The sequence below is a fragment of the Cupressus sempervirens genome, chromosome 11, assembly GCF_028749045.1.
Source record: "Cupressus sempervirens isolate cs-2001-9-10 chromosome 11, ASM2874904v1, whole genome shotgun sequence".
Classification (NCBI taxonomy): Eukaryota; Viridiplantae; Streptophyta; class Pinopsida; order Cupressales; family Cupressaceae; genus Cupressus; species Cupressus sempervirens.
Window position 1 is genome coordinate 565,462,387 of NC_143128.1, and position 20,833 is coordinate 565,483,219.

General features: G+C 36.3%; 1 protein-coding gene across 2 annotated transcripts in view; it reads left to right on the forward strand.

Moving 5' to 3' along the window:
* The first annotated feature begins 264 nt into the window (after nt 1-264).
* The window catches only part of LOC149530887 (uncharacterized), a 37,286-nt gene continuing 16,717 nt past the window's right edge, over nt 265-20,833 (forward strand). Inside the window, exon 1 of one of the 2 annotated variants that reach the window (XM_089808979.1) lies at nt 265-782. The gene's annotated coding sequence lies outside the window, so the exon portion shown is untranslated. The remainder of the gene's footprint in view (nt 783-20,833) is intronic. The other variant, XM_089808980.1, reaches the window with a different exon arrangement.

The window sequence follows — 20,833 nt, forward strand, 5'->3', positions numbered from 1 at the left end:
GAAATCAAAACCTAGTTTTGTTTTTTAAGGAGTGTAAAAACAATAGATTGGACTACTTTTTGAAATTTGCCTTCAACTCCAAGCTTACACATAAAAATGTGTCGCTTTCAGTAAAATTCCAAAAATCAAAATGAAGATATACAAAACCTTGATTTGGCTGAACCAAAGTTTGTAGAAATCCGAATTTTTTAAATTCCACAAACCAAATGGACTCTAAATGAACTTAAAAATACTATAAAACTTTAGGAATATTATATTTGGTAGAAGGACTTTAAAAAAAAAGAAAGTAAAAATTTATGCTGGTACTTTTCGAAGATTACCGTGAAGCCATTTTCCCTTGGTTCAATATTTCATTTGCCGTGATGGTTTATGTGGTCAGTTGCTGTGTTTGGGAGTTGACATTTGCGGTGTAATGCGTTGAATGTGAACAGTTGGTACCCTAGAAAATCACAGATAGTGTTTGGTCTATGCGAAACGAGTTTGGAGGTTGACGAACACACACTATTATACTTTTCTGTCCTTCCGGAAAAAGGTGTTGCATCAGGCATACCAGGCATTGCGGTCAGGTTATAGAGTGCAGATGTCATACTCTGCAAATATCATTCACCCAATACTTCAATCACAATAATTGCAGGCGCTCCGTGCAAAGGGGTTTCCTTCTAGCCTGAGGTTGGAGTGCTGTGTATTGAGGCAATTGAAAGAATAGGAGATTGCTGTTGCTGCAAACCATTATCAGATTTCCTGCATTTTATGTCTGTAATCAACTGATCGGCAAATACAAGGTCAGAGAAGATTTGTTAATGTTATGTTCTGAATCTGCACTTTTTAATCTCTGCAATAAAAACTCAGTAATGTAATGTTTGAGAAATTGTCGATGAATATTTAAGTTGCAGTAATCATTTTAGGTCTGCAGTTGCATTTGGTATTAGGAAATAAATTTAATTGCAGTTATCTTGCTTGTAATTACTCTTGTGGACACCTTTAAATTTCTACGCAAATATCAAATCTGAAACTAGAAAATTAGGGTGAAAATCTGAATTGTGAAAAGTATCCTGTTTTGGAGATATTTCATCGCAACAACCTTGAGGTACTATTAGAACAAGACAGTTTACTAGTAACATCGTATAGACTCATTATGTGATGCTAAGGTAAGCTTTCAACGTGTCCATTTTCCGCTACAGAATTCTGTCTCTACCAGGCTTATTAAGATCTAACAGTGCAAATCTCCAACAAGCTTTTGCTGCTCTACATTGATATAGCATCATCCTTCCTGGAGTTGCCATGGCAGCTCCTCATGATCCCACTGAAGCCAAGCATCAATTATGCCGATTAGTATATCCTAAATCAACACATTCTCATAACAATTAGTTGCAGCCCCAAAGAGGTAATTAGGATCCTCAAGACTTGGCTGCAACTTACTTCCCATAGGAATATGCCACTCACCCATAGAAATGTCAATCATGCATGCCTCATGCCCCACAAAGAGGAAGATTCCATACTCCAACGATGTATTTCAAGGGAAGATTCCATAGAAATGTCAATCATGCATGCCTCATGCCCCACAAAGAGGAAGATTCCATACTCCAACAATGTATTTCAGTGGCTTCTGCAAGAGTGTCCACATACAAGGATAAATCAACAATATCACTGTCCAAGTATACCCTCTCATAGGCTGCCCCAAAAAACATGAGCCCCAACATAAGAGTCTCTAGGAGAGACAACTCCACAAAATCAATGTGAAAGATCAAGGGGCCAATCGAATCCAAAACAGTCATGCCTCCCTCAACAGCTACAACACTAGTGGCTAATCCACCAACTTGTATGTTCCACTATCCTCTTTTTTCCCTGACTTGGCCCTCTAAAGGGTTCTCAAAAAGGGGAAATTCATGTGTCTCATGATGCAAATAAGGGTAGCTTTCTCCATGCCCTTATAAATGATAAATCTGAATGCAAGCGCTTCCTTGCTTGAGTAGCCATACAATTAGCTCTTCATCCATCCTCCAAGAGCTGATGTGCAAAATCAGAATTTTCATTACATTCTTCACACAAAATGTGAATGCCACATCCTTGTGTGAAGTGGCCGCTATCTCATGATTATGCAGAGGTGAGGAATGGTTGTTCCCAAGGAACAAGTCAGAAAAATAATCATGCATGCCCATAGTGTCCTCAAGGATCTCAATTCTTCCTTCCTTCTTTTTTTAAAAGTTTTTTGACAAGTGTTGCGCTGCGAAATGTCTTCAAGCGAATACCATATGTCTCAAGCTTGATTCGAGTCCTCATCCATTTTTCTGTCATGTTCATAGGTGTGCCATAGGTTGTTGTGATCCAAAACAGTGTACTCTATCGAACATTATGGAACCCAACTGAAATGCTGCTTTCCATAATCAGAAAATCAGAATATTCTGAGGTTAGATTAGTGTCAAATCCCATCATGATCTTGCTGTCGACAATTAAAGTATCAAGCCCAATCAGGAAATCAGAGCTTCCTATGTTCATGGAAAAATTAAATCCAACCAAGGTAGTGTTGTCAACAAAAGCTTCAAGATTTATCAAAGAATTGCCTTTAATTAATCAGTAAATCAGATCTTTTTGATTGTAGGGCAGCATCCAGCCTAAACAAGGAAATGTTACGCTCATGATAAGGTGTCAAGGTGCAAAGAGGTGTCTGTCATTTTGAATCATCACTAACATCTCCATACGAAGCTCCCAACTGAAAATCGTATCCTCTCCATGCCTACAATTTGAATCCTTCATTCTCACACCCACTCTTGCATTATGTGCTCCTTCCTCAGGTGTCAAGTTCAACTCTGCATCGATCTCACCAACAGAGTGTTTTTCATTGAATTCATGGCAACCTTCTCATAGGTGAGCTTGTGTACATCATGTACTTTTTTCCTCAAAGCTTTAGAATACATTTCATTTATTTGGAAGAGACGATCTTTATCAGTAAGAAGGTGTAAGAAATCTGATTTATCATCTCGATAGCTTCTCTAAGAGACTTCAAATCTTCAAGTGATAGCTTTCCCCCTTACGCTCTTGACAAACAATTTGACATCATTTGATGTGTATCATCAATGTGAGCAAGAAATGCAACAACCTTCTCATAGGTCAGCTTGTGTACTTCATCTTCTTTTTTCCTGAAAGCATCAGAATACATCTCATTGAGTTGGAGGAGATGTTCTTTATCAGTAAGAAGCTGTAAGAAATCTGAAATCATCACCTTCATAGCTTCTCTAAGAGACTTCAAATCTGCAAGTGATAGCTCTCCCTCTTGTGCTCTCCACAGACAATTTGACATCATTTGATGGGTATCATCAACGAGAGGGAGAGATGCAACTTCCAAGTGGTGTGAATTCTTAAAGAAATTTTCGGATTGGCCTCTAGCTTCTTCCTCCACACTTTTGTTTCCCATCAAACGCGTGTACAAAAAAGTTGTCATCAGCATCACTATGGATTGGATCTTTTATCTCACGCTCCTCTTCAATTGTGGTTGTGAAATCAAATTGTAGGTAATCAACATCTCCAATTTCAATCACGTGTTTGCTAACCCACTCTTGGCTGTCATTGATGCATTGCTTATGTGATGATAATAAACTGCTGATAGCTTTCAGAAAATCAGAACTATGTTTGCTTTTGCCCTTTCTTATCACACCCTCAACAAGTGCTGGCCATTTCCTTACTTATCCAGGTCTGCATCCTTATTATATTCTTTGCCCCCAACCAAAACCATGGCGAGGCAACCATGACAAAACAAACACGGTCATATTGTAGGACTGTATCTAGTCTTTACAGTCAGCTCTCTAATGCAAAATGCCTTATATGACCCCATCAAGTATTTTTCCAAAGCAAACATGTGAATGAAACAATTGAAATAAATCACACTACAAGACCAAACATCATCACTATAAACTGATTTTTGACCAACCAACTGTAGAACTTGCTGATTCAAAGGATCATTGGTACAGTCTGCATCTTGGTGAAGCTGACTGACCAATGTTGGCTTGGGAAACTTGGTGCAGGCATCTTCTTTGTCCTTGTGGCTTTCTTGTAGATTTAGCTGTTCCCCACGTGAAGGAACAATTGTTGATTCTTTCTCGTCCATATCTTTGTGTGGCTGACATGAACCTATGAGCATGTCCTCATCCTCAATAGGGCTTGTGGTGTCATGTAGCACATCATCTTCATTGCCTATCTTTTGTCTGACATTGTTGTTATAGTCTTTATTACCTTTGGATGGTGGATATCTCGTCCTCAGGTCTATGCAGTCCTTGAGAGATATGTCCATCTGCCATCCTCCATCAAACCAATCTTGCTTGAATTGCTTTTAGCCAAAGAGGGCATATCAATTTCCAGTTGCTTGATCCTTGGAGGGAAGGTTGACATCATCAGCCTTGGATTGGACTGATATTTGTGGGAACTTCCATTAGCTCCACTTCTTCTGCCAGATGTTTGAGTGTTTTCTTAATCTGCTGATGTCTTCTTGCTAGGGTCTCGCTCATCTTCTACCATCCTCCTTTGAACTCTCTCAGGAGGGCCATTTTATTTGTATGCACATCTCCCATTCTATCCAAGCGGCAATACTTTCGTCACTGCTCATTAACCCGACATGCTAGCAAGATCACCAACTCTGATACCACTGTAATGTCCCTGAATAGATATGAAGGGAAAACAATACTGCCTTCGAAATGAATGTATTCAAATCTAGATTTTCTCATACAAACTTGCTTTAGGCTCAGATACAAAAAGATCATAACAGTGACAAACTACTTCTCGTTATGAGTGCTTTTTCTCTTGCTTGATGGAATGCTTTCAGAAACATACAAATTGCACAAGATATAACATCAATTTAATGCGGTGTTATTATTTTTTATTCCCTTTTATAAAATCATTATTTGTGTGTGAAAATGGTGAATGGTTTATATGTTGGAAATAGGGTGGATGGATCTTCAAATTTTGCTTCGTGGGAGTCCAGAGTGTTGGTGGTTTTAATTTTTTTAAAGAAAATGATCTCTTGGATTACATCAATTCTTATTTTGTTGAGCCATCTGATGATGGTGGAAAAATTCAGTGAAAGAAGAACAAGATCTTGGCCAAAAAAATTATGATTGATTGAAACAAGATCATCTAATTCCTGTCATCTCAAAATTGGAAACAACTGGTAAAATGTTCAAGACTCTCAAGGATTTATATGAGTTCAATGATACCATTATAGTTTTTGCATTGAGGTGTCAATTGTTACATGTAAAAGATGGCAAGAGGTAAATCTGTAGTTTCATACTTTATGAAAATTACAGAACTAATGGATCAGCTTTGTGCAATTGGTGAAACTTTCTCATATAAAGATTTGGTTATGCTTGCTATGAATTGACTTCCCCATTCTTGGGAATGCTTCATTCAGGTGTTAGTGGAAGAGATGAGCTTCCAAAATTTGACAGACTAAGGGCAGATTGTATTCAAGAAGAATGTAGATTAGAAACAAGTGGTAATGGTCATAGAAATCATCATGAAGATGATCATGTTCTTGCAACTCATACTTCCAAAGAAAATCTGAAGGGAGGGAACTTTAAGAGATTCAGAGACAAGAGTTTCTGATTAGCCCTTGACTTCAAGAGAAAGAAGAGAGAACTCTATTGAGTTCAATACTATGGTGTGATAAGTTTGGACATTTCGCAAGAGATTGCACCACAAGACCTTTGCTTCATGCTGTTGGTGCTGCTGTAAAGGTTGAGAATTCTTCTCCGCAAAGACAGTCCAACAATAATTCTGAAGGGTTATTATTCATCTCTGCACTTTCAAGCAACATTCCCACAAATAGTGATACTTGACTGATTGACAGTGGTGCACTTCATCAAATCACAGGGTTTAAAGTACATCTATTTAATTTGAAAGAAGAAGATTCACATTTACAAGTTTATTGGTGATGATGAGAGCTACTCAGTGAAGGGTGCTGGTTCTACTTCTTTCTGTTGGAACTTGGAAATTATAGGTACTGAGAGGGGGGTTGGGGTTAAATTAGTACCTTAAAAAACTTTAATTACTTCTACTGATATCTTTAAGTAGCAAGAAAAGAGACTTTCCAAACTATAGAGCATGCAACTGAAATGTAATGTAGAAATGCAATGAACAAAATGACAACGCATGCACACACATAACAGAGATTTTTTTCTCGTAGAAACCCTTGGTCAGAGGGGAAAACCATGGTGAGGATGACACTCACAATTTTCTCACAGCAGTTGAAAAGAGTGCTTTGTTGGGAGCTTACAATTTGCCAATTTTTAGGTGTCTCACCTTGTCATGAGTGATCGATTCCTTGTTAGAATATCACAAGTTATATTACAGACTGCCTGATGCAAAGCTCTCCCTTAAACAGAAAAATTGGTGTGGTGTAGCCGTAGGATACTTCCAAGTACTCCAAAATAGAGTCAAGGGAGGGCTCAACACCTTTGAAAAAATTCTACTTCAAAATATAGCCTGGGCATCAAAGTTGCACAACTACGCTTCAAAGCACAAAATCTACTAAAACTAGGTTTTTGCTTAGATATGGAACCTATGAGTTTAGGGGGAAGTGGAAAGGTTCCTTAATGATCAACCATCTCAAACTGGTGAGTTTGGTAAGCCCGTTTTGTTCCCAAAGGTCTCAAACAATCATATTGCCTATTAGGCCAAGGAGCCACTATTAGCCCTATCAATGAGGTAAATTGGACTTGGTTTGAAAATCCTCCAAAGGACCTTGAAAACAAACTACATATATGGATACCCTTTTGGAAGAAGTACAAGATTCCAAACTTGTAGACTCCAGACTGGTCAGATGATGCCCTAACCAAAAATGCAACAAATCCCTTGTTTAAGCCTACTTACTAGGGTTTGTGAAGGAAATGCTAGTTAGCTGTTTGACCAGGCAAAACTACCAATGAGAAAACATGTAGGGAACTATCAGGCTTCAATATCCACCATTAGGTTGGCTTCATCCACCCCACAAGTGCCTACAACACTCAATATCTGTTGTTTTGCACCAAACACAAAAATGTTTGGGCTAGGGCTTGCTAGCAAATATAGGAGCCTTGACTTCCATCTTTAATCCTTCAGGTATGTTAAAATACAACTTCCTAACTTGCATTTTACCAAGTGGTTTGGAAATCCCATGGTGGGAATGCAAGTTATGGCTTCATTATTGAAACTGGCCACCAAAAGGAGGGTTTTGGTGCATTTGAGAATGATCTAACAATAACTTGAGTTGTAGAGCACTTTAGATCCTCAAATCAATTGCATTGATCAACTATGATGTCCACGATTTCAGAACAATAGGTTATTCACGTGTCAATCCGTATCTGTCCGTACACTCAGAAATTGCTGTGTTTTACAAGGAAAAATGGGATCTTTATTTGATTTGAAAGGCAAAAGTACATTGTCTGACTTCCACCTGCTTGGTAGGGCTATATGAAGTGCTTCCCAAACCCTCCCAACCGAAATTCAAAGGTTGTGACCGTTGGGAGTTGACAACTTTTCGCAAAAGTTGTCAAGCAACTTTTTGCAATTTTAACAAATTGTGCAATCTGACCCTTTTAGGACCTTTGCCTTGTGTCATAAGGTCCTAGAATATGTTTAGAAACCTAAAGATATTCCTATCCTACGCTAGATCTAAGAAATGCCTCTTGACCATAGTCAAAACCCAAGGTTTATAAAGTACCAAATGGGGACTAGGTCTTACAATCAGGCTCAAATTATTGAATCACTATGACTACCTTATTACAAATGTCTCTTTAGGCTTAAATGCCTTTGAGTAGAACTCATAAAGAGTTAAAAATGAAGATGCCATGGTGAATGGAGGGTTAGGTGCTCCTGCACCACTATCTTTTTAGAGGATTTAAAATCCCACTTATGCAAATGTTCACCCTGTTAAGGGATTTACAGTAAAGTCTTGCTAAAGACTACCCGATTAAGGGATTTAGACTTGTTGAAACTATTAGAAATATAACAAGCGAAAATTGACCTGTAAAATGCACTCCTCAATGCTAATCAGATCCTTGATGCTCTGTTCTTGACCTCAATTCAATCCTGTAATCTCTTTTTAAATAGCTCGGAAATCACAGTTCAACACTTCATCAACTTTTCATAAAAACTGTAACTCTCTCTTTCTCTCTCTCTCTCTCACTTCTCTTCTCACATCAATTGTTGCCTTATAAGGTGTCTTTTCCTTCGGGATGTAAGCCTAATTAGGGTTTCCATTTCCCTTCAAAATTGCTTTTCCAATCTTAACTAACTTGCAAAGACTTGAATTCCTTACTGTGTCAGCCAAATCATAATGTAAGTTATCATTTCCAATGTGGAATATTTCTTCATTTTATTTGCCAAAACATGTCTTGGCTTCATACACAAATTTGTACAAAATTCCTTGAGAATTGACTCATTCAATTCCTTGAACAGTGTAATACATTTTTCATGTTGTCCAGATTCATTGAATCATTTAAAATTTTTCTAATACATATCAGAAATGACTTCATAGCCCATTGGTTGTGTTGGTTTTATGAGGATCGCTGCAAATGTACTAAGCACTGCCATAATATGTGGTATGTGTTTTTCAAATGGCAGCGTCCTGGTTGTATTTGTATGAATAAACCAAAAGAGGAGACATGTCCCTTCACGAGGCATGTCTATTCATCAACATAATTAATATAATGTAATGACAACCTTAGTTATAGTTGTGTGTGTGTGTATGTGGTATGTGTTTTTCAAATGACAGCATCCTAGTTGTGTTTGTATGAATAAACCAAAAGAGGAGACATGTCCCTTCATGAGACATGTCTATTCATCAACATAATTAATACAATGTAATGACAACCTTAATTATAGTTGTGTGTGTGTGTGTGTCTATATATATATATATATATATATATGAATCATTGTCATTATATTAATATCTCTTTGTTCTCACATGTTTATCCTACTAAAGCTACCAAAACATCAACAGGTTGTATCCATATTTCGCTTGGTTCTATTGCCTCTATGCCACATTGATCAGTTTCAACCATGAAACACACAGTATCTGCAAATCTTTCCACTATCTCCTTAAGAATTCTTTCTCTTAACTATATCCTCTTTTGAGACATTTTTTATTGTCCAGACAAAGAATGCCCACCTGATCCTTGTCTCGTGATCGACAAAATTGGGAAATTTGTTGAGCTACCAATACATGCTTGTGCCACGTAACTCCCTGAACAAAGTTCATCTGATATATGAACATGTGTATAATTAATGAACCATACTTGAAAACTTTAAATTTGTCCTTTATCGTGTCCAAATTTTCCAACAATTGCATCCTCAATATCTGACAAAGATCAGATTTAGTGTCTTCTTGCAACATTCAATATACTATGTGAATAATGGTCACTAAATAGAGCTTGTTCTACTGCTATAATGTGCCTTGTATCCGAGAATCATTGAAGCTAGTTTGATATCTGACTGAATGATATGATTGATAGTCATCGTTCTTCCATGATATAATGATTGTGTTATTAGTTATTGCTGTTTATTTGGGTTAAAATCCAACATGGTATCAGAGCCAGGTTATATCAACAGTTCTGAGAAGTTGTGAGATAGATTCTCACTCTTGAAGGCTCTCTGTTTTGTTTTTGTTTTGCATTTATCTACATGTTTGCATGTCTCGTTCTTGCTGGTGCATTCATACAGGTTATAAGCATAATTATTGCATTTTGTTGGAGTGCTTATGATGTACATATGGATATGGTATTTCTGGAGAGTCCTAGTTGTAACTGTAATCTTTCTCAATATGAAGACTCCTTCTCTTGTTTTCCTCTGCTTCATCAACAACAAGTTATGTACTTTTGAGAGGGAGATTCGTAATGTCTTCTTCAATTCCATATTAGCAGACTCTCCATGTGTGCGGCCCAGTGCTCTGTGGAAAATTGAATGCAATAATACAGAAGTCCAATTGACTCATTTTTATGTGTATCTTCTTCAAGATGGTTTGCAGACTTTCAGAAGTGAGTGTTCCTCTATATCCAAGATGGGGTTTATTCTTTGTAGAGGTTGTTCTTTTGTCAGCAGAGAGCTGAACTTGGATGAGTTATTAAGCTTTGAAAGAGACTTGTTTGTAAACACTCATGCATTTTCTGTGCTCGTCATTGTTTTTTTTTCACCATAGAGGTAGGTGTCTTCAACTATTAATTATTTGTGGTAGTTCTTACTTTTTCTTTGTAATGACAAAGAAGAAAAATATGTAACAGGTCACTAAAACAATAACATCGTGATTGGATGTCATTATCGGGAGTCATGTTTTGACGTTGCAACTTTCAATGACAAATGTAAGTGGGACAACAAATATAATATGCAAATTTTGTGATGGAGTGTTAGATGCCTTCTATTCTGAATGATGATAAGGATGGGCAAGGCTTTTAACAGAAGTAAGGGTGGTAACTCAGTGACAGTTTGACACATTTGGTGGATATTGCAGACTGTAATGATGCGGAGATATACATGGAGATTCTGCGTCTTTCTTCATATCCCTTTATTATTGTCAGTTATGTGTGACTAGATGCATGCCCGAGCAAATTCCAACCATCTATCATTTATCTCACGCCATCTGTTACATGGGCGTGCTCTGAATTTTGTTTCTGTCTGTATTCAGAGGTCATGGATCGGTGTGATCTGCAAAATCTTAAAAGCTTTATACTCTGGTATTTATTACACATTTTACAAAATTTGGACTCTCAAGTTCTCTCTGACTGGCATCAAACTTCCTTTTCTCGGGATCTAATTCTCTAAGTTTGAAGCTACGGATCACAGATAATAACGATGGAAAGAATGCCTTCCGACTGCTGCAAAAGGACTATTCATAACTGTTATCTATCATGGGGAATCCTCTCTTAGGCATTCTCTTACTTTGCAACATATGGTTTACAGGCTTTAGCCTTAGAACTGCTTTTGAATCGGTATAAATGAGGTAATAAATATGCATGGAAGAACTTTTGTTTGACGGAAAAGAGCATGGTCTGACAGGTAAGAATCTGCATTTTCACGCAATTTATTATTATTATTTATTATGCTAAGACATGTAGTCTTTCATCTCTGCTTTGAGAGGTCTATGTAGTTATGTTTCCAGGTATTTCACATTTAATTATATAATAAACAAAAGGGTGTCATTTTAAATAGCTTGTGTGAAGAGTGATGTCGGTTTGGTAGAATTTTTTGTTTGAAGAGTCCCTGTCAGGCAAAGACTTATCAGGAAATACATTTGTATATGATAGTGTATGATCATTGAATGTGTTTCAGAAGTATCCGTGAGATACTTGCAGTTTTTTAAATATATTTACAGAATACTGAACTATAAATGAGTGAGCAAACATTGGTGACGGACTGGAAGCTTGAGTTGTTGGGTAAAGGAACGCTGGGACATAACAATCTGGGCAGTTTGTTTTGCTTGCAAGAAGTTTGGACTTATTTGTGTAGAAGTGATCATGTTCGCGAGGAATCATCTGAAATCAAAAGATAAGTTTTCTTATCATTGAATATTGATCTTGAACTAATGTATGCGTTTTAGCAATAATCTCTGTAATGGGCAAATTTTAGGATATCTCTTTGTTGCAGGATAAAGCAATGAGATGAGATTGTTTTGCATTCAAAGGGAGATTTTAGCTTCAGAGGGAGGCTTCATAATTATGAGGGAGTTCTTATGGAATCCCCTTCATTCTCATATATGCTTGTGGTATTTGTAAAATTTGAGGCTTAAATGGAACTAAGTCTTGTTTTTGTTACGCCTATTTCTATTATTGTGTATATAAATAAGATTGTAAGAATTGGTTATGGTAACTCTTTCACTCTGGGAAGTGAACATCATGTTGAGAGATTCCATGATGATCTCGCATTGAGAGATTTCGTGATGGGAGTTGGATGTCATGTTGAGAAATTCCATGATAGTTCATGTTGAGAGAGTCTGTGATTAAAGGCTTAGCTGTGATTCTTACAAGTCTATCATGTTGAGTGATTCCACAACTATTAACAATAAGTATATTGTTCTCTTAGTGGCATGTTGAGAGATTCCGTGACATCTTGATAAAATCTGTTTCCATTTCTTGCAGGGTTTTCATGTTGAGTGATTTCATGAAATTTTATAGGATCTATATGATTAGATTTTATCATTGACATTTTGGTTGCAGCCTTGTGTAACTGTTCAACTAAATCTTCCCTGCTCGCTAAGAGGGAGTGTTGGAGTTTGTAGCTGCGATAGAAATCTTTATTTCTAGGTGTTAATTCTGTTATAGTCACCTTCAGCTGAAAAAAATGTTTATGATAATTGTAATGTTAAATATAATGACGTGTGTCATTTATCATGTGTAAAGACATGAAAATATGAAGAGTTGTGTTTGTAATAAAAAGTTATATTGTTGGGAATTTCAAGAGACCTTTTGTTGTAAATGAAGAGTCCCTCTTGTGTTATATATATTGCTTCAAGTGAAAGGTATTGTACACTTGAATTTCATTATCAATAAAATGATCTTTTATTGTGTGTGGCTGGGTTTTTTCCTTCATTCTAGAAGGGTTTTCGTAGGATATTTTTGTGTGTCATTTGCATCTTTTATGGTTATTAGTTATTTCTGTTTATCTAATTTCTGGGTTAAAATCTAACATTAGACATGCATAACTCCATCGTGTACATGTGAAAATGCACCTTTTGGGTAGTCTTCCATTGATTTAAAAGAGTGTAGCTTGAATTTATACCTTGGCTTCTCCATAACACTTACAATCTGTTTGTAATGCCAAAAGATAGAAATGATTTGCTACAAAAATACATTATGAATGCTGCCAGGGTTTACTCATAGATTTGTTAACTTCTTGATTCAATCACTAAATTGCCTTCAAGTCACAACTCTCCAAGTAGTTCTAGTTGCAATGTGTGCAATAAGACTCAAAGTTCTTTTATCTATCAGTTCAATCATTAAATGCCCTCTGTAACCTAACCTCCAAAAGCTGATGAAAACCAGTAAGCCGACAATTCTCCTGTGATCATCCATATGACCAAATATCAACCTGCGATCCATGATTTAGCAATGTAGGACCAAATCTTCAACAATCCAAAATCGCATCGAGAGATGATGCCATCTCCAGAGGTTTTTAGATTTTCTGCCATTTCCTCCCCATTGTGTCCTTGATCTAATTAGGCTGCCAATGAAGAATTGACACCAAGGACTGGTGTGATCTGTCCAATAGAATCAATCTATTCTTTTCTAACCCATGTCTTCTTCATTTCATTGTTAACATCATTCACATCAATTTTCTTTGTCTTATTATCATTGTTTGCAATATTTGCCTTAACCAAACCATTCATTCTTATTCCATTATCTCTATATCTGCAATTCTTAGCAATATGCCCTTGATCATTGCATCTAAAACAAATGACATTTTGATTCACATACCTCTGATTGATCTGATTGCTCCTTAACCTGCAATTTCTTGCAGTGTGTCCAAAGTTGTTGCATTTGTGGCATGTAAGGTTTCCTCCATTAGCATTAGGTCTCATCTCCAATCTAGATCTCGATCTGCATTCTCTAGATGTATGCCAATACTGCCAGCACGTGAAACAATATCTAGAAAAGGGTGTAGTATTTGAATTGCTCCGACATTCTTTTGTCTTGTGATCATGTTTGTTGCATGTAAAGCATCTGCCATTGAATTTCTGTTCATTAGCCCAATTCATAGGTGTTTCCTTAGGTTTCTTAGTTAGATCTATTCTATTCTTCTGCTGCCTTACATTCTCCTTGCTCATAACCCAAACCACGTCTATCTCCAATCGGTCATTGCTTTTCAAGCTTTCCATCAATCTTCTTAGTGCACAATCTAAATTTGTTTTTGAATTTCTTTGCTTATGCTAGATCATTTCTTTATACTTCATTTACTTTCTCGAGTTCTTACTCATTATGTCTTGTTTCATCCAAATCAAGTTGCATCTGTTCAATCTAAGTGTTCAATTTGTGACATTCATCAGTTTTAATTTTTAGAGCCTTTTCGGGTTTCTCTTTCTTTTCTTGCCCTCTATTTAGCTCCTTAGTCAACCTAAGAACTGTAGTCTCCATCTCATTTTACAAGTCTTCTTTTTCTTTCATTACTTTCTCAAGTTGCTCCAAACAAGATTTGTCAACCTCTAAAATAGTGCTTCCATCAGATTTCATCTGATCAACAAATTCCTTCCTCTTAGATCTTGATTTGTTCAACTGATCTCTGAGTGTTTTGATCAATCCATCAGCCTTCTTAAGTTTTTCCTTCAACTCAATGCTTTCTTCTTTCTTATCAACATCTTTAAGTGCAATCAAGAGCTGATTTTGAATACTACTATATCCCATTAGGATTCTCCTACAGCTGGTAGAATCTTCCAAGGCACAAAGCTCTGATACCAATTGTTAGGTTTCAAAAATACTGAGAGGGCAGGTGAATCAATATTCTAACACTTTTGATAACTTCATAGCGATTGCACAAGTACCATATAACACATAAGCAATCAGAGAACTCATAACACCATGATTTGTTTTTGAGGAAAACTTGGTTAAGGGAAAAACTCTGGTGGGGATGGTACCCTCAAAGATCTCACTACTGCAGTAATAATTCTCCCGTTCATAAGTACAAAAGAAGTGTTTGAGAATGCACTTGCATCCAGTCATATACAAAATGGATCTGACCCTTAGTCAGGTTCACTGATCAAGATACACTACAAAATTGGACTTACTGCACTTTACCGAATTGACTAGTAGCATCTACTATGCTTGAAAAATTCAGATGAAGTTCTAGCAAAATCTCTGCATTAACACTACCTTGGACAACACAATTTGCATCGAAGCATCATAACAATCAACCATAGTTTGCATCTTCCCTTCGTAGTCAATACCTGATCTTATATATGATCACCTAACCAAAAATATATTCTCTGTCGGCTCCATAGAATCTAACTTATAGAATCTCCATCAGAACAAATATGCAATACATGCCGATCAAGACTAGAAGTCGTTGATGTCGGCTTAATCCAAAACATACCACTTCCCAAAACTGATTTACCATATTGGTAAATCATTACCAATCTGCCCTGTTCTAAACAAAATTGTCAACTTGATATTCAGAAGAAGTGAATATCTCAAAAATGCGATCTCCTCAGAAATTGCATTGATCGGATTAGGCATAATAATATGTTTACTTCTATGCCTTGCAATTGCATATCGTAATCTTCTGACTCTGCTCTCACTGAATTGATCTGTATAGCTGTTTGAATACTGCTTCCAGAAAACTGTGAAATGTCTAAGTATGAAACTTTCGTTAAATCATCTGTACTCCAAAAATGGCCAGGAAATAGGATAGTAGTTGCCATAAATGGCAACATACCATGCTCTGCTAGTTTATCTTGCAAACACTAGTTCCAAGTAGAACAAAAAGTAGAACTGAATTAGTAACTGTATGTATGTGGTTGAGGTTTTGCAACATGTTAGGAAATCAATGAAACATGATCCACAAAACAGATTTTTATTATTAGAGAGATTAAAAGCATAGATATTTCCTACTAGGTTTAGGTACATTAATTTAATCATAATATATATTTAATTTATTGATGGAGTTGAACCATACAAGAGCTAGGATAAGTGGCATACTAGAGTGCCTTACGCGATCCGCTACCCTAGGTCCAAGAGCATATATCATCCTTCTTGGCCTCATGTGGCCCTTTGCTATCAAAATGACAGGGTGCCTCTAGTGAGGAGTCCATGGCCATTCTCATCTTCCATTACCACCCTTATCCTCTTTCTTATGACTAAAGTTTCTTAACATAATGGTCAACCAAGGTAAGGGGTTGAAGAAACTACAATAGGCTGCCCGAAGCATCCTTCCCTTCTAAGTCCAAGGGCTGGGCATCCTTGGCACCCCTTGGCCTCATGGGACTATCTGTTATCACCATGAGGGGGCATGCTTAGAAGAGGATCTCATAGCAGTTTCTCCCTCTTTGTATTCCCTTACTATATTTACCATGATTGATACAACAGACATGTAAAATGTTTTTTCATTGTTTGAAGAGGATTTGAAATCAGCCCCATCGAGGTGCCTACAACATGACTTTGCCACTAAACCAAATGCACATTATTGCATGTTTTCTTCAAATAAAAGATCACATAATAAATACCATTTTCATACGCATTAGTCAAAAGAAAGACATAATACACAAGACCCATTGTGCCGCCGATTATAAGAGTTGATAATTCATACCAATTTATAGATAGATATAATATTCAGATTGTATATGCCTGAGTAAGATTTCTGTAAGTCAGATCTGATTGGTTTGCTTCATCTTTTCTAATTGATCATTTGTTTGTCATTGAATGATTGATATTTGTATGAGTGATTGATTGACTGAATTCCTTTGATTTGTTGATTGAAGGTATTTGTGAGTTATGATTAGTAATTGTCAATTAGATGATTGAAAATTTCTTAATAGTAGATTCTGGTTTTGATTGTGTGTGAATTTTTGGCATCAGCACTAAAGATCACACTCTGTGATTCATCATTAGGATGTGAGAGAGTGCACTCTCTCACATCCTGATTTTGAATCACGGAGTGTGATCCAAAATGTTGATTCCGAAAATTCACACAAAATGAAAATCAAAAGCTACTAAACTCTCTCATGCTCTCGCATCCTGATGATGAACCACAGAGTGTGATCTGAAATGTTGATGTCGAAAATTCACACAAAATAAAAACCAGAGGCTACTATTGAGTACAAATGGATTTTGGAAATATGATAAATCTGATTGAAAAGTGAAGCACTCTCTTACATCTTGATGATGAATTATGGAGTGTGATTTAAAATGTTGATGCCGAAAATTTACACAATAAAAATCAGAAGCTACTATTTAATACAAATTGATTCTGGATATATGATAAATTTGATTGAAAAGTGATATACAAAATGCTAGTTTGACATATTGATGGATAATGGTTAAATGAATGTTGATTTGATAGAGTGATGCTTGACTTCTGTATTGAATGTTTTCTTCATCCCCAAGATGAGTTGATTATAATGTGGATTTGATTATTGTTTGTTTGATTTCTCGAGGGATGGATGAAGGATGATGATTTATAAGTCCTTCAATAATTGGAATGGAACTTTTCTTTGTACTTTAATGTTGAAAGGATCAACACCTTTCATAAGAATCAAATCTTCACTTTTCATTGTTGTCTTTGAGAATAATATATTATCCCCAAATTGATCTCCGTTGGGTGTCCTCCTGAAATGAAGCCATCTCTTTATATCTTCTAATGTGAGGGAGTGTTACACCTCTTCATCATGTCTGCCCTTTGCAGTCTTTACAACTTTTCACAATTACAACCCGTTGGAAGAGTCACATCCCTTCATCATTTCTGCCCTTTAAAAGAGTTACATCCTTTCATAATCATCACTTCTTGAAAGAGTGGCAAGTGTTCATAACTTTTGCCTTTTGAAGGGGACACTTCATTAGTTCTTGTCATTCCTTTTTTCTTCTTCCATTAATTTTTTATTTATTTACACCTTTCCTTTTCTCTTCCTTCCTCTATCCCCCTTTCAAATGAAGTTCTCTTCTTTGTTTCACATCTCATGTTCAAGGGACTTGCAACTTTTCATTTCATTCCTTTTGACAATTCATTAAACTTAACTAAATTCTAGTAAGGTTTAAATATACTCTTTTATATTTTTTTATACTTCAATTTTTAATTTTTTTTTCAAAAAATGGATGAGGCTATTGAGAACTAATATTAATAATAACTAGTTTGATAACTCGACAGGGAAAGAACTAGTAAGAAAACCTTGCCTTGTCGTTGCTTTACAAGATAGAAATTTTAATGCTACAAGATTAGCCAGATATGAAAGAAGATCAACTCGTCAATGCTGATAAGAACTATCAATACCAACCAGCAGCTCAAGATTTATTATATTTTGTCAATACCACCATTTGGCACAGAATCCTCTTGCCCTACTTCATGGCCCACACACAGACATGCATCATCTATATGATCACAATTAAGAATCCCTCCAAACAGCCTATTGAATACATCATGCCTATATGCATTGATAAAGTAATACAGAATTTGGCTTTTCACACATTTTTTATCACATTTTCTTTATGGCTCACAGTCTTGTTGAGAAAATCTGAATGCTGAATTACTTCCCCAACATGGAGTCAGCCATAATCTGATACCTCATTCCTAACATATAGTCAGAACTTCTTCTTTTATCAACATACCCAGCTGCTCATGGAAATCAATAAAATCTTTGGGGCATAATGAATCCGTGTGCACCCAATCACATCCCCAGTTTGCGTAGGTCTGCAACTTATTCCTCCACACAATATGTGGAATATGTGAACCTCTTGAAAAGAGTAACAATTTCCATATTTGATTCAAGATATAAGCTAGCTTCCAATTGTGCATATATCTTTTGATGCACACATTAACTATTACCATGGAATCACCTTTGATGTGCACCCTATTGAATCTCCCCCTTTTAGCTAGTATTAGTCCATGTAGAAGGGTGTATGCCTCTGCATTATTAGTAGTTCCTTGAGGAATGGGAGAAGATTTAATTGCACACACATTACCCTGTTGATCACAGATGTAAATACCAATGCCTGAAGGACCCGGATTACCTCTTGAGACACCATCAAAATTTATAAATTCTTGAGCTGGTGGAAACCATCTTACATTTTTCCTGTCTATTGCAGCAACAACATTCCATTGAGGGATTGACCCAAAAGGAATCATGATTCCCATCCATTGTCTCACTACTTGTCCATCCCAAGCAGAGAAGAAATAATTGCATTTGACTGATAATAGATTTGTATTAACCATTTCTGATATTGATTTCTCAATGCCTTGCACCACTTCACTAATACTTTTACTTTCTTTTTGCAAGATGCACTTATTTCTCTCCCACCGGATTGCCCATGCAACTATGGCTGGAATACATTTCCAGATACAATTAAATAAAGATGACAAATTTAAAACAGGCCAAGATTGGAATAGATCCCACAATGTATTTGGTAAGGGCATACTTTAATTCAGTTTATTGAGAACAAAAGACTAGTACTGATTTGCAAAAGAACAGTTTAATAACAAATGATCAGTGCTTTTGCAACTTCATTGCAGAGGACGCAGCAAAATGGTAATACAATAGATAATTTATGAAGCCTGTCACTTGTGAGGATTATATTCTTCAAGGCTAACCATGCAAAACACCCGGCCTTAGGAAGAACATACTTATTCCAACAGAATGAAAAAGCTCGATGGGGGGGTTTCAAATTATGAATTTGCTGCAATACTTTATAACCCTCTTTGATTGTGTAGTTTCCATCTTTGGCAGGAGCCCAAATTAATGAGTTCTCTCTATTAGATAAATATATAAATATATCTCCCTGTCCTTAAATATTGTTTGAAGAGCTCTTTTTTGATTCTCATTTATTAGTAATTTAGTAGGGTCTTTCTAAGTAACTTTCCCTGAGAGTCTATCAACTGAGTCTACATAATCAATAAGTTTGTTTCCCATCTAATAGAGCAGATATTAATTAATTCAGTGTCCTTATGTAAGCTAACAAGAGCGGGAAGACCATGCCATGAGTCTTTCCAAAAGTTTATATCCTCTTCGTTGTGTAGCTTCCATGAGATGTATTGCTGGATTAGCTCTTTAGAATGCATCATGGAGTTCCAGACAGCTGAACCCTTGGGAGGATCTGGAGTGGTAAGAACTCTTTTTGGATCCTCATTTTCAAGATACTTTTATTGCATAATCCTGCACGATTTTTTGTTTGGCTTTCTATACATCTGCCAAATTAATTTCCCACCAAAAGCCTTATTTCTAAAATGCAAATCATGAATACCTACCCCTCTAAATGCTTTAGTTTGTGCCATATCTTGTAATGATACTAATGAAATTTTTCTCTCTTCCGACAAATTTCTTTTCCACAGGAAGTCCTTCATCAGATTCTCAATTTGTTTAATTATTGAAGCTGGAGCTTTGAGAATTGCAATGTAGTAATTTGGAATAGAAGATAATACCACCTTAACTAATAGAATCCTACTTGCAAGTGACAATTGTCGAGCTTTCCATGCTAATATCTTGCTTTTTATTATTTCTATAATAGAAGACCAATAACACACTTTATTAGTTCCCATAAAGAGAGGAAGTCCTAGATATGATGATGGTAATTGCTCAACCAAGAAGCCTAGAATCTTGACAATCTTACTAGAGACCTTATCATCAATTTTAAATAAGAAGATCTTGGATTTCTTGTAATGTTCTCGTTATAAAATGAATCATTTTTTAAAACTATTGTAACGGGCCGATTGCTTTAATGTATCTTGGACCCATTTCTATTTTGTTTCTGTAGTTGTGTCGCCGTTAGCTATCTTTGTACACCCTCGTAAAGTTGTCCCCGACGAGTATTTAAGCACGGTTTGTAGGTTGTCTTTAGGTATTCATTTTTGGATTATTTCTTTATACTGTGAATTCTAGTTGGGATTCCCTATAGTTCGCCATTTCAGAAGTGAAAGATCTTCCCTATTTGGTTTATTTCCGGTTTCGGTGGGATTCAACCCTCATCCTATTCCGTCACTTGTAACACTTCGCTTGGATCTGGCAAATCAAAGCATCATCTTTTGGCATATCTTGAAGGGTCATTCATATTTGAGTTTCTAATATTGTATTGAACCTACCTGTGTTTTATGAACAAATTTGCATTCACTATGTGTGGCTCAGACATCAATTGTGTGGCATTCGTACAATTCCATACGACCTCTTAATTACCCATGTGGCATATCA